Below are 12,231 nucleotides of genomic sequence, written 5' to 3' on the forward strand. Positions count from 1 at the left end.
CCGCTAAACCCACATCACTCTGAGGAGAACAATCTGAAACTAATCAAGGAGAAAATCAATCTAGAACTAAGGAAAAATTTCCTGACAGAACATCAGTGGAATGACTTGCCTCCAGAAACTGTGAATGCTTCAACACGGGAGGTTTTTAAGAAGAGACTGGACAACCATTTGTCTGAAATAGTATAGGATTTCCTATAAAAGACTTCTAAAGTCCCTTCCAACTGTTGTTCTGATACTGAACTGCTCAGTTGTTAGGAATTGGACAGTACACAATTTTAATTCTTTTTTTCTTCTTCATACTCTCCTACACTGCAGGATCCATGCTTTAAATCAGGGGTGTCAAACTCGCGATGCCACGTGACGTGTCACGACATATTGTGACTTTTTTTCCATTGCTGGCACTGGGGTGGGCACGGTATCGGGATGACGCATCCAGCCCGCAGGCCGGCAGTTTGACACCCCAGCTTTAAATCAACCAATTGTTGATCCGTTGATTGTGACATGAGTTGACCGATGTCACAATCAGTCAATCAGTTATCACCCAAGCCTGATGTGGTAGGCTGAGAGGTCCACTGGCACAAAGGCACCCAATCGGCTTTCATGCCTAAGGCAGGACTGGAACTGGCAGTCTCCTGGTGCCTTAACTACTAAATCAAACTGGTTCTCCTGGTGTACAAATTTAATAATAAATTATAATAATGATACTGTTTTTTAACTTATCAAAACAAGGGACGATTGGAAATGGGACTTTCTGCACAGAAGAAAGCAAGTTGTCCGTCACATTAAGCTGGCAAGAGAAAGAGCAGCAAAAGGGACGCGGTGGCTCAGTGGGTTAGGACGCTGAGCTTGTCGATCAGATGGTCGGCAGTTTGGCGGGTCAAATCCCAAGTGCCGCGTAACAGAGTGAGCGCCTGTTACTCGTCCCAGCTTCTGCCAACCTAGCAGTTTGAAAGCACGTAAAAATGCAAGTAGAAAAATAGGGACCACTACGGTGGGAAGGTAACAGCGTTCCGGGCGCCTTTGGCGTCTAGTCATGCCGGCCATATGACCACGGAGACATCCTCGGACTAAGCGCTGGCTCTTCGGCTTTGAAACGGAGATGAGCACCGGCCCCTAGAGTCGGAAACGACTAGCACGCATGTGCGGGGGAACCGTTACCTTTACCTTACCTAGCTAGCCAAGCTTTGTTTTGAAACACTGCATTGAAAAGTTTAATCTGCTTTCTTTGAATGGTTGAATCACAGTGGTTGAGTTGAGTCAGGGGGAAAAAAGATGTTTGTGAATAAAAATAGAAAAGGAAGAAAATATAAAGAAATGGCTTGTGGTATTCTTCATGGCAGTTATAAGTCCAAATAGGGCCAAAAGATGTGGAATTTCCCCGTTTCATTCAAGGCCCTGACTTGAAAGGGTGACCCAATTAGACTTAATCCTTTATGGTTATGATTCCATCAAAACACCTGATCAAATCTTGGCCTGGGCTCTCCTAATGGAATCCAAAATCCTTGTATGTTTGTGTGGGGGAGGGGCGCTTCTTTGTGCATAAATCAGAAGAATTTACTGCATCAAAATAACTTTCTATTTTTATGTGGTCTTTTTTTTCAGCTAAAAAAAAGGTGACGAAGGTTTAGGACACTGTTGCATCTACAGGAGGACAAACTGTAGTGGCATCTTTTTTCCTTTTCTCTCTTTGAATCCAAACAATACTTTTTTCAAATGGAGCTGCATCCTGACATTTCCTTGTTCCAGCTGACTTGCTGTTTTGCACTAGACAATACAGGTAGTCCTCGATTTATGACAATTTGTTTAGGGACCATTCAGAGTCACAACAGCACTAAAAAAAGCAACTTATCAACATTGTCCACACTTATGACAGTTGCAGCATCCCCATGGTCATGTGATTTACATTCAGACGCTAATTCATATTTACGACGGTTGCGGTGTCCCGAGGCCATGTGATCCCTTTTTGTGACCTTCTGACAAGCAAAGTCAAGGGGGAAGCCTGATTCACTGAACAACCGTGTGACTAATTTAACAACTGCAGTGATTCACTTAACAAAGAAAAGCCACAAAATGGGACAAAACTCACTTATCAAATTTCTCACTTAGCAACGTAAATTCTGGGCTCAGTTTTGGTCGTAAGTCAAGGACTACCTGCATTAGACCAAGAGCACTATCTAATGTAGAAGGAAGCGAGGACCATTCTTTTTTTTTATTGAAAAGTTTTAGAATACATTTTATCTTTAACAATCCCCCCTCCCCCCACCCCTACCTATCCCTCCCTACCCCTCCCCCCCCCGACTTCCCAGAGCTAAGTACAAGGTATAAAAACAAAGAACAATCATAAACATCCATATGCTACCAACAATAAATTCTTAAATCTATCACTCTCTAGCTCAGATAACTTTTGATTACATATAAAAAGATTACATATAAAAAGGAAAAAAAAGAAAATAGAAAGGAAGACTTATTCAAATGCTAAATGAAACTTTTTAGTCCCATATTTGTTCTGGATATATTCAATCCATTTTTTCCACTCCATAATATAACGTTCTTGCGAATGATCTTTCAAATAAGCCGAGATCTTTGCCATTTCCGCCAGGTCAGAAACCTTTAAAGTCCATTCTTCTATAGTCGGCAATTCCTCCTTCTTCCAATATTGACCTATTAAAAGTCTTGCTGCTGTAATTAAATTCAACATCAACTTAGTGTCCACAACAGTAGCATCTGTAATTATACCCAACAAAAACAATCAGGACCATTCTTATTACTACTGTAATAATTCCATCGTTAACAATATAATGTCTTAGCATTAATAAAACTCTATAGCGTCATTTGGCTGATAGAAGCTGCATTGAAAAGTGAACCAATGTCAGGACTGATAGTCCGTGCATGGGATACCACTGGGAATGTTTGGCTGTAAGCCAGACTGGGAATTGAAAACAAACCATCCTAGAACAGTGGTTTCAACCTTTCCTTCACCACGAACCCCCTTTAAGTAACTTTTGTGGCCACAGACCCCCCCCAAGACTTAACTCAAGATTTAAATCATAACATTTCTTCAACCTTCATGGACCCCCCTTGTGACAATTTCATGGCTCCTCAGAGGTCCACGGACCACAGGTTGAGAACCATCATCCTAGAAGAAGACAATGACAAGTCATGCAAATTGACTGGGTGTGTCTTTGAAGCAATCAGGAGTCCAGGTTTTTTTTTAAAAAAATCAATAAATATATGTATGAATAGCACCAATGGCAGTAATAATCCAATTAAAGTTACCTCTGAGAGGTCCTTGGTGCTCTCTGAGCTTGGTTGTGTTCTTGCGGATGTTTCATTACCCAAACTAGGTAACATCATCAGTGTTCTGATGATAGCGAATCACCAACATCAGCACTGATGATGTTACCTAGTTTGGGTGATGAAATGTCCGCAAGAAAAGAACCAAGGTCAGGGAGCTCTTAGGACCCTACAGTAAAACTCTGAGCTGTAAATATTCTCTTCTATCGGGATTGCGGTCTTTTAACTTTTGGGTTGTCTCTTTGGAATGATATGTAGATATTACTTATCTCCATGTCCCTGTGGATGGCTGATTTGTCTGGCTTCCAGGAATTCACTAGCATTTTTGAACTTAACCTGATTGGGGATGCTCACTGTCTCCCACTTGAAACTATGGCGTACTCTGTCTAAGTCAGACATGTCAAACACAAGGCCCGGGGGCCGGATTCGGCCCGCGAAGTGGTTTCATGCGGCCCGCGAAGCCATCCTGGAAACAGTGAGGGATCGGCCCCCACAGCCTTGGCCCTGGCCCAGAGACCCTCCTCCTGCCAGAGACCCTCAGATCTGTCCCACTCCTGCCCAGGCCCCCATAGGTACCCTTGATGCGAACGATGTAGAGCTGGCCACGCCCACCCAGTAGGCCATACGCAGTCTAGCCACGCCCACCCAGTAGGTCACGCCCACCCTGGCCACACCCACCCAGCCCCCTGACGGCAACCGCAATGCTGATGCGGCCCTCAATGAAATTGAGTTTGACACCCCTGGTCTAAGTGTTGTGAAATTAAGGAGTTTTAGTTATGTCTTCTGACTTCTCGTCAGTGTTCATGGATGTGAAAGTAACTGTGGAAGCAGAAAGTAACCCCATTCCTTTCTACTAATGATGATGTTACCTAGTTGGATAATAAAATGTCTGCAAGAGAACTACCAAGCTCAGAGAGCACCAAGGACCTCTCATTTCAACTCTGAGCTACAAATATTCTCATTTCTGTCTAGATTCCATGGATATCAGTCAAATGACCTTGTATTTGTTCTCCCACTGAGAACACTAAAATTCAGTTTCTTGCTTTGTCTGAATCATGTCAGCTGAGTTCCCAGCCTGTATATAACATAGAAAAAAGTCATTTATTCAAAACTTGGTCAAAATGTCCCAAAATCAATTTCTAGCTAGACTGTTCTCTTAGAAATCTTCTACATAGTTCCATGCCCTCTAATGATAACCTTGTGAAAAAAAATTCTATTTTACCTCTTCTATTATTATCTCTTCCACTTAACTTTCTCAAGAGTACTTCCGTATTCATATTGAATAGAAAGAGAAGGATTCAGATGATGGTGTTTGATCTTTTGGAAAAAAAATCTGTTTTTGATTTTCTTTTCTACTTTTAAAGGTTGACTGGGGAAACTTTGAATTGGTTGGCTAGGCGAATTGCTAATTTAGTTAAAATAATTAAGCAATGATGTCCCAAAGTATTTGAGAAGTTAGTATTTGGGTAATTTTTAAAAACCATTCTTATACTGCAACAACATGTTTCTGTCTTTCTGCAAAAACTGGAATTTTCACAAAACTCTTATATGAGAAAGGTGCTGTTTCAGCTCGTTAACAATCTGGGTTTGAAAACAGAGGAAAGCAATCCGACAAAAATAAGATTTAAGCAGTCATCACACATGTCTACGGAGATTCTCAGTCTCCAGGTCATGCTTGTCCCAAAGGTGCTTTTTGCAACAGGCAACTGGACTTTCTTTGTTTTTCGCTGAAGTCAGAACTGATGAAGCTTCTTGGATGAGAAGCAAAACATCTTCAAGGAAAAAAACCAGGGAAGTTCAGTTGCTTTTGGAAAAAGCAGCTTTTGGACAGTCACCGCCCATTTTTGATGTTGCTTTGGAGCTGGAGGACAAAAAGAAGCACGCTTTAGGAGAGCTTGAACTTCTGGAAGGATAAACCTTGCAGCTTCCAAGAACAACAGAATGACAGAGCAAAGGGGAGACCAACTGCAGGCATTTACTGGAGAAGCAGCTGCTACAGATAAACTATTTCCTACACCTCTTCCTTGCAAAATAAAACTCCTTAAAATAGACTTGGTCCTATCTACTGGCCAAAAAAGGAATTCATGTCTCAATGCTTGATGTTCTCTTTTCTCTTCTTTCATTTTTCCATTTTTTATTATATCCATGAGATTGTCTGCTTGTGATAGAAACTAACATTTCAAGATTCACTTAGAATTAAGGGGTTTACAGGTTATAGGAGGACCCTGTACCTGTTTTGCGGCCATCAGAGTACTGTCATGTGGACAAGTCAACATTTTTCATTGATTTTTTTTTTAAAGGTATCATGGCAGGGGTCTTGCAGAGACCAAAGGAAACAATTCCATCTTTTACAATCTCCCAATCATCCTCCAAAGGAGCTCAAATTTCCATAACATATAGCATAACTGGCCACAACCATTTCTAGCTTAGAATTAAGCCAAGTCTTACATTTACGCAGGAAAAACCAAAGGTACGATTGGGCAAGACCTGGCTTAAAAACAATAGCTGTGAGAGGGACCTTGGAGTCCTAGTGGACGATCACTTGACTATGAGCCAGCAATGTGCAGCAGCAGCCAAAAAAGCTAATACAGTCCTGGGTTGTGTAAACAGAGGCATAGAATCAAGATCACGCGAAGTATTATTTATTTATTTGTTTATTTATTTATTTATTTATTTATTTATTTATTTATTTATTTATTTATTTATTTATTTATTTATTTATTTATTTATTTGATTTATATACCGCCCTTCTCCCGAAGGACTCACCACTTTATAAAACCCTAGCAAGACCATACGTGGAATACTGCAGCCAATTTTGGTCACCCTAACACAAAAAAGATGCTGAGAGTTTGGAAAAAAATTCAGAGAAGAGCAACTAAGATGATCAAAGGCCCGGAGACTAAAAACATACAAAGAATGGCTGTGGGACTTGGGTTTGGCTAGTCTAAAGAAAAGAAGACATGAAGCAGTGTTCCAGTATCTGAGGGGCTGCCACAAAGAAGAGGGGGTCAGGTTGTTCACCAAAGCACCAGAGGGAAGGGCGAGAAACAATGGTTGGAAATTGATCAAAGAGAGAAGCAAGCTGGAATTAAGGAGAAACTTCCTGACAGTGAGAACAATCAGTCAATGGAACAGCTTACCCTCAGAAATCGTGGGCACTCCATCGCTGGAGATTTTCAAGAAGAGACTAGACATTCATCTGTCTGAGATGGTATAGGTTCTCCTGCTTGAGCAGGGGGCTGGACTAGAAGACCTCCAAGGTCCCTTCCAGCTCTATTCTATTCTATTTTACAAAATTTTTATGATGATGATGAGCAACCAGCTTAGCTTTCATTTCTATATGTTATCTCAGCTAACAGAGAGAAAGAAAACCTGGAGTGACATGGGTTAGCTGCAGTTCTTTGACACTCTTGTCCCCAGAGATTAGACTAATCTTCACCATCTTCTTTCTGACCTCCAACACTTCTCAGTCCAGTTGAGGTTCTTAGCTCGCTGCTTGGTGCAGATTTTAGAAAAAGAAGTGCATTAGAACAGGGCTTTTCAACCTTTTCACCGATTTTACCACTTTTAGGATATGGCAACATCCAAGTACCACCAGTCACCTAGCAAGGTGTCAAAAACCTGATGACCAAAAAAAAAAGGAAAAAAGTGATGAAGTACAGGTAGTCCTCGACTTACAATAGTTCACTTAGTGACTGTTTGAAGTTACAATGGCACTGAAAAAGTGCCCCCCAAGCCACAGCTGAGCAAGACTCCTGCCTGTCTGCCCAGCGGCGCTCTTCCTCCTGTCCGAGGTTGAGGATTGGCAGTGGAGGTGGGGTGGGGGGTGTTTGGTTTTTATTCCCCCTCTCTGCTGGGTGGTTGTAGCAGGTTTTGGTCACTTCACATGACCCTGGGACACTGACCATCATAAATATGAATCATTTGCCAAGCATCTGAATGTAAATCACAAGACCCTGGAGATGCTGCAACATTCCAGCTGATCGGCGCTTCCTCTGGGCTCAGAAGCGCCAGGATCAGTGCCAAGCTCCAGCTGGATCCTGGCACTGATCCTGGAGCTTCCACTTTTCTAGGATGGTCGCATACCACTTGCCAGGTGCCAATGTATCACAGGTGGTACCCGTACCACTGGCTGAAAAGCCCTGCATTAGAATTCACCCATAGGAAGGAATAACCACATCAATCCCACCAACGCTAACAGGGCAAGCCACTAGTATATAACATGACAGCAAACTCTACTTCCTTACTAGCCCTGATGATGTTACCTAGTTTGGTGATGAAATGTCTGCAAGAAAGCAACCAAGCTCAGAGAGCACCAGGCATCCCATAGTTCAACTCCGAGCGACAAATAATTCTCTTCTCTCAGTTTGCCCACAACTATATGTTATTATAGGGATGCGGTGGCTCAGTGGGTTAGGATGCTGAGCTTGTCGATCAGAAGGTCAGCAGTTTGGTGGGTTGAATCCCGAGTGTCGTGTAGCAGAGTGAGCGCCTGTTACTCGTCCCAGCTTCTGCCAACCTAGCAGTTCGAAAGCACGTAAAAATGCATCCCTAAGAGGAGACAGCAAGAAATCCCCTTCTTAAGAATTTTTAAATTAGAAAATATGGAGAAGCTAGGAAATCTTCAGAAGCATAGAACAACCAAGTCACTGGAAACAAACGGGTCCAGGTTCAAAAGTAGCTTTCTTTGCTACTTCCGATGATAACGAAATCGAAAGGGATCACCAAGATTTATCAGAACCAGGCATTCTGAGAACAAGATTTTTGTTGTTGCTGTTGTTTAGAGGAGAAGCAACTTTTGAGAAATTGGAAGGCAGTTTTCAGCAAATCCATTCGATGAAACTGACATAGCATGAGGAATCAACACCCAGTGGTGATTTCAGATCCATATTTGGGGGGCATTGTTCGGAAGGAATGAAGAGCCCCTAAACACATCAGTGCTAACTTACCACACTTTGAAGTGAGTGAAGTTAGCATCAGAACAAAATAGAACAGAATAAAAGAGTTGGAAGGGACCTTGGAGGTCTTCTAGTCCAACCCCCTGCTCAGACAGGAAACCCTATACTGTTTCAGACAAATTGTTATCCAATCTCTTCTTAAAAGCCTCCAGTGTTGGAGCACCTACAATTTCTGGAGGCAGGTTGTTCCACTGATTAATTGTTCTAACTGTCAGGAAATTTCTCCTTAATTCCAGGTTGCTTCTCCCTTTGGTTAGTTTCCATCCGTTGCTTCCTGTCCTGCCTTCAGGTGCTTTGGAGAATAGCTTGACCCCCTCTTCTGTGTGGCAACCCCTTAGACATTGGAGCACTGCTATCCAGTCACCCCTAGTCCTTCTTTTCATTAGACTAGACATAAAAAGGCCCCCAAATAAGACCATTATATCCAAAGTGTGATGGTATGAGGGGGATGACCTTGAGGGATAGGATAAAGAGCTGAAGTTTGGAAAAAGAACATATAAAGAATATTTCATTCTACAGAATGAGGGGACCTCTGGAAAATGTTTCAGAAAGGATCGTCTCTAATTTTCTATAGAGTAAAAGAAAAGAAAGGGAGAAATTAAACACCCATTAGTCCCCCCACTCCCACCCCAAATTGAGAAAAATAGTTTTGGAAAAAGTATGCAGGAGGTGGTGTCTGAGCTACCATCATCTCAGAACCCTACACTTACATAAAAGAATGGAAGAATATTACTGTTTCAGAACTCTGATGGGGATCTGACAAAGAAATGTTTGGCAGCTCAGCTGAGAAGTTGGGTTTTTATTTTAACCTTTAAGAATGACACCAATTTCACAGCTGTTAATGGCATGTGGAAATTATCCATCAAGAACTCCAGGGCTCCGATAAATAGATTGAGGGAGAAATCTCCACGTTAATTTGCTAGTTTCTTTGTTCTGAAGTATCTAATTTTATGCTTTAATTTGTTCATCTCATTTCTTTTTATTTATTAAAATGGCCCGTAAGAAAATATGGCTTGAGTACAGATCAGAGATGAAATTAGAGAGACAGTGGACTCAATTTTGCAATTTTACAAGAAGTCTCTTAATTAATGTCACCCCGTAGACATCTTCAGGAGAGGAACAAGGAGATGGTAAACGATAAATATGACATGACTTCAAAAAGAAACTCTACCTCTTATCTAGTTGGGAACAGCACGATGCCACCGCAAAGGAGTAGACATTAGATGACTGTGCAATACCCTTTTGTCATTTGGTGTCATGATGGTTACAAATGGACAACTATGGTTACTCACTACTCTAAAAGGTAGGGATCATCATCCTATGGAACCCAAAGGTGACCTTTGTACCTAAAGGTGCTTTTTGAAAAGGCAAGTGGACTTTGTTTTTCCTTGAAGATGTTTTAATTCTCATCCAAGAAGCTTCTTCTTCTGAACTGAAGAAGCTTCTTGGGTGAGAAGCAAAACATCTTTAAGGAAAAACAAAGTCTAGTTGCCTTTTGAAAAAGCACCTTTGGGACAGCCATGACCTAGATGACTCAGAATCTCCATAGACCGTTGTACCCTTTTTCCATGGCCCTAAGAAGCAAGCTAGATTATTAAATCTTCCATTAAACTTCAGATAAACAAAGTAGAGGATTCCTGAATTTATGTAGGGAATGAGAGGACCAGTCTGCTCATGAGAATGTCCTTTTTTCATCATTTCTCCAGCAGAGTTTCCTATTGCATTATGCTGAGTGTTGATTATGGTAGTTTTATCTCCAGGACGCTGAGCTTGTCGATCAGATGGTCGGCAGTTTGGCAGGTCGAATCCCGAGTGCCGCGTAACAGAGTGAGTGCCTGTTACTCGTCCCAGCTTCTGCCAACCTAGCAGTTTGAAAGCACGTAAAAATGCAAGTAGAAAAATAGGGACCACTACGGTTGGAAGGTAACAGTGTTCCGTGCGCCTTTGGCATCTAGTCATGCCGACCACATGACCACGGAGACCTCCTCGGACAAGTGCCGGCTCTTCGGCTTTGAAACGGAGATGAGCACTGGCCCCTAGAGTTGGAAACGACTAGCACGCATGTGCGGGGGAACCTTTACCTTTTTATCTATAGGATAATTGAGGGTAAAAGCAGAATATGGTGTTGGCCACAAAATAGAAAAGTTACTGTTCAATCTTGGAAGATAGTATTCATCACTGTCATCTGCTGTGGTGGGAGGAGAGGCTCCTCATTGGTTTCCCTTTTCCTTTCCTAAATTGAACCAGATAATTTATGAAATTGTCATGACAAGGAAAACAAGCAACACTTAACTCCATGACACCACCCTGGAATTTCTATAAAGCTGGGGTGGAGATGCCAGTCCTATCTCTTAATTGAGGTTGATTGTCTATTTGTTTGTAATTTACCAGCTCTTAATCTGTCAGATGATTTAGACAGACTTCTTCATGCCCAATGCAGTAATCTTTCCATGTTGCTTTGCAGAGCTTTGTCTACCTCAAGGTCTCCTGAGATCATCCTTTCTAACCCCAATGAAAGAAGCCATCAGCAACTGGCCTTGCATTGTCCCTACAGTTGGTTCAGTGCCCCTAAATGCTGTATTCTATCCATGCAATAAAAGGAGATCATTGCTTTACATAATTTGTCTCTTAGGGGAACTGTAAAGCATATTATATAGGTATTGTCAAGCCATTTATGACTTTCTTTTCCACTCTTGGTTTGGAACAATCACATGAATGTTGCAATTATAAAGAATACAAGTCATATATTGGATATAGCACATCCATATTTTTGATTTAGGAAAGCCTGCTGCTACAAATGAAATTTGCTACAAATTTTTAGAGCTAAAGAGTGAAAGAGGAACAAGGGCAATGATAAGCATTATGTTTCTTTCCACCTGAACATAAACTTTGTTTAATGTAGCATCCCCAACCTGCCTATTCCTCCTTAGTTACCCCGCTTACCAAACATCTTCAGGAAATGGCTAGGAATGATGAGCCTTTGTGTCCTAAACATATGGAGGATAATGGGCAGGGAAAGGTTATCATCAATAATGAGAATATGAAAAGTTACTTTATATATAAAAAAGACAATCTTGTTTATCTTGCTGACCGTTGTGGGCTTCTTGAATGTCCAATAATTGTCTACTATGTCTACTCTGGATTAATTGTCTATTACTAAATTGCCTACCATGGACTAAGTGAGTTCTTAGCTTGAGCTAGGAAGATTCTTTTGATGTCTTCTCTTCTTAATTTGCCTGGAGCAGCTTTTAAGGGTTTCATACAGTGATTCTTTAAAGGTAAAGGTAAAGGTTCCCCCGCACATGCGTGCTAGTCGTTTCCAACTCTAGGAGCCGGTGCTCATCTCCGTTTCAAAGCCGAAGAGCCAGTGCTTGTCCGAGGACATCTCCGTGGTCATATGGCTGGGATGACTAGACGCCAAAGGCGCACGGAACGCTGTTACCTTCCCACTGTAGTGGTCCCTATGTTTCTACTTGCCTTTTTACGTGCTTTCGAACTGCTAGGTTGGCAGAAGCTGGGACGAGTAACAGGCGCTCACTCTGTTACACGGCACTCGGGATTCGACCCACCAAACTGCCGACCTTCTGATCGACAAGCTCAGCGTCCTAACCCACTGAGCCACCACGTCCCTAGTGATTCTTTACAATCGCCCTAATCAAAGAATGAGTCCAGAACCTTTTGCATCCATTACATGTATTGCACTCCTGAACAAAAATCCTTTCCTTGATTTTCTGGTTTAGTTTCCAGCAGTACGTACTGTGGATGGGAGGTTTCTCTGTGGAACTGAGACGCATCTGCACACAAATATTTAGGGCAGTCTAACTAGAGGAGCTGCAACATGTAGATCAGCCTTTGGTAGGAAGAAGTGCAAAAACCACCTCATATGTACCTGCCTCCACTTGATGTCTGCAAAATCAAGTCACAGTTCATAGGCCACTAGAGAAGTGTGATCAAAAGAAGAATGATCCTACTATATCTT

Source organism: Vipera berus (assembly GCF_964194415.1).
Source record: "Vipera berus genome assembly, chromosome: 8".
NCBI lineage: Eukaryota > Metazoa > Chordata > Lepidosauria > Squamata > Viperidae > Vipera > Vipera berus.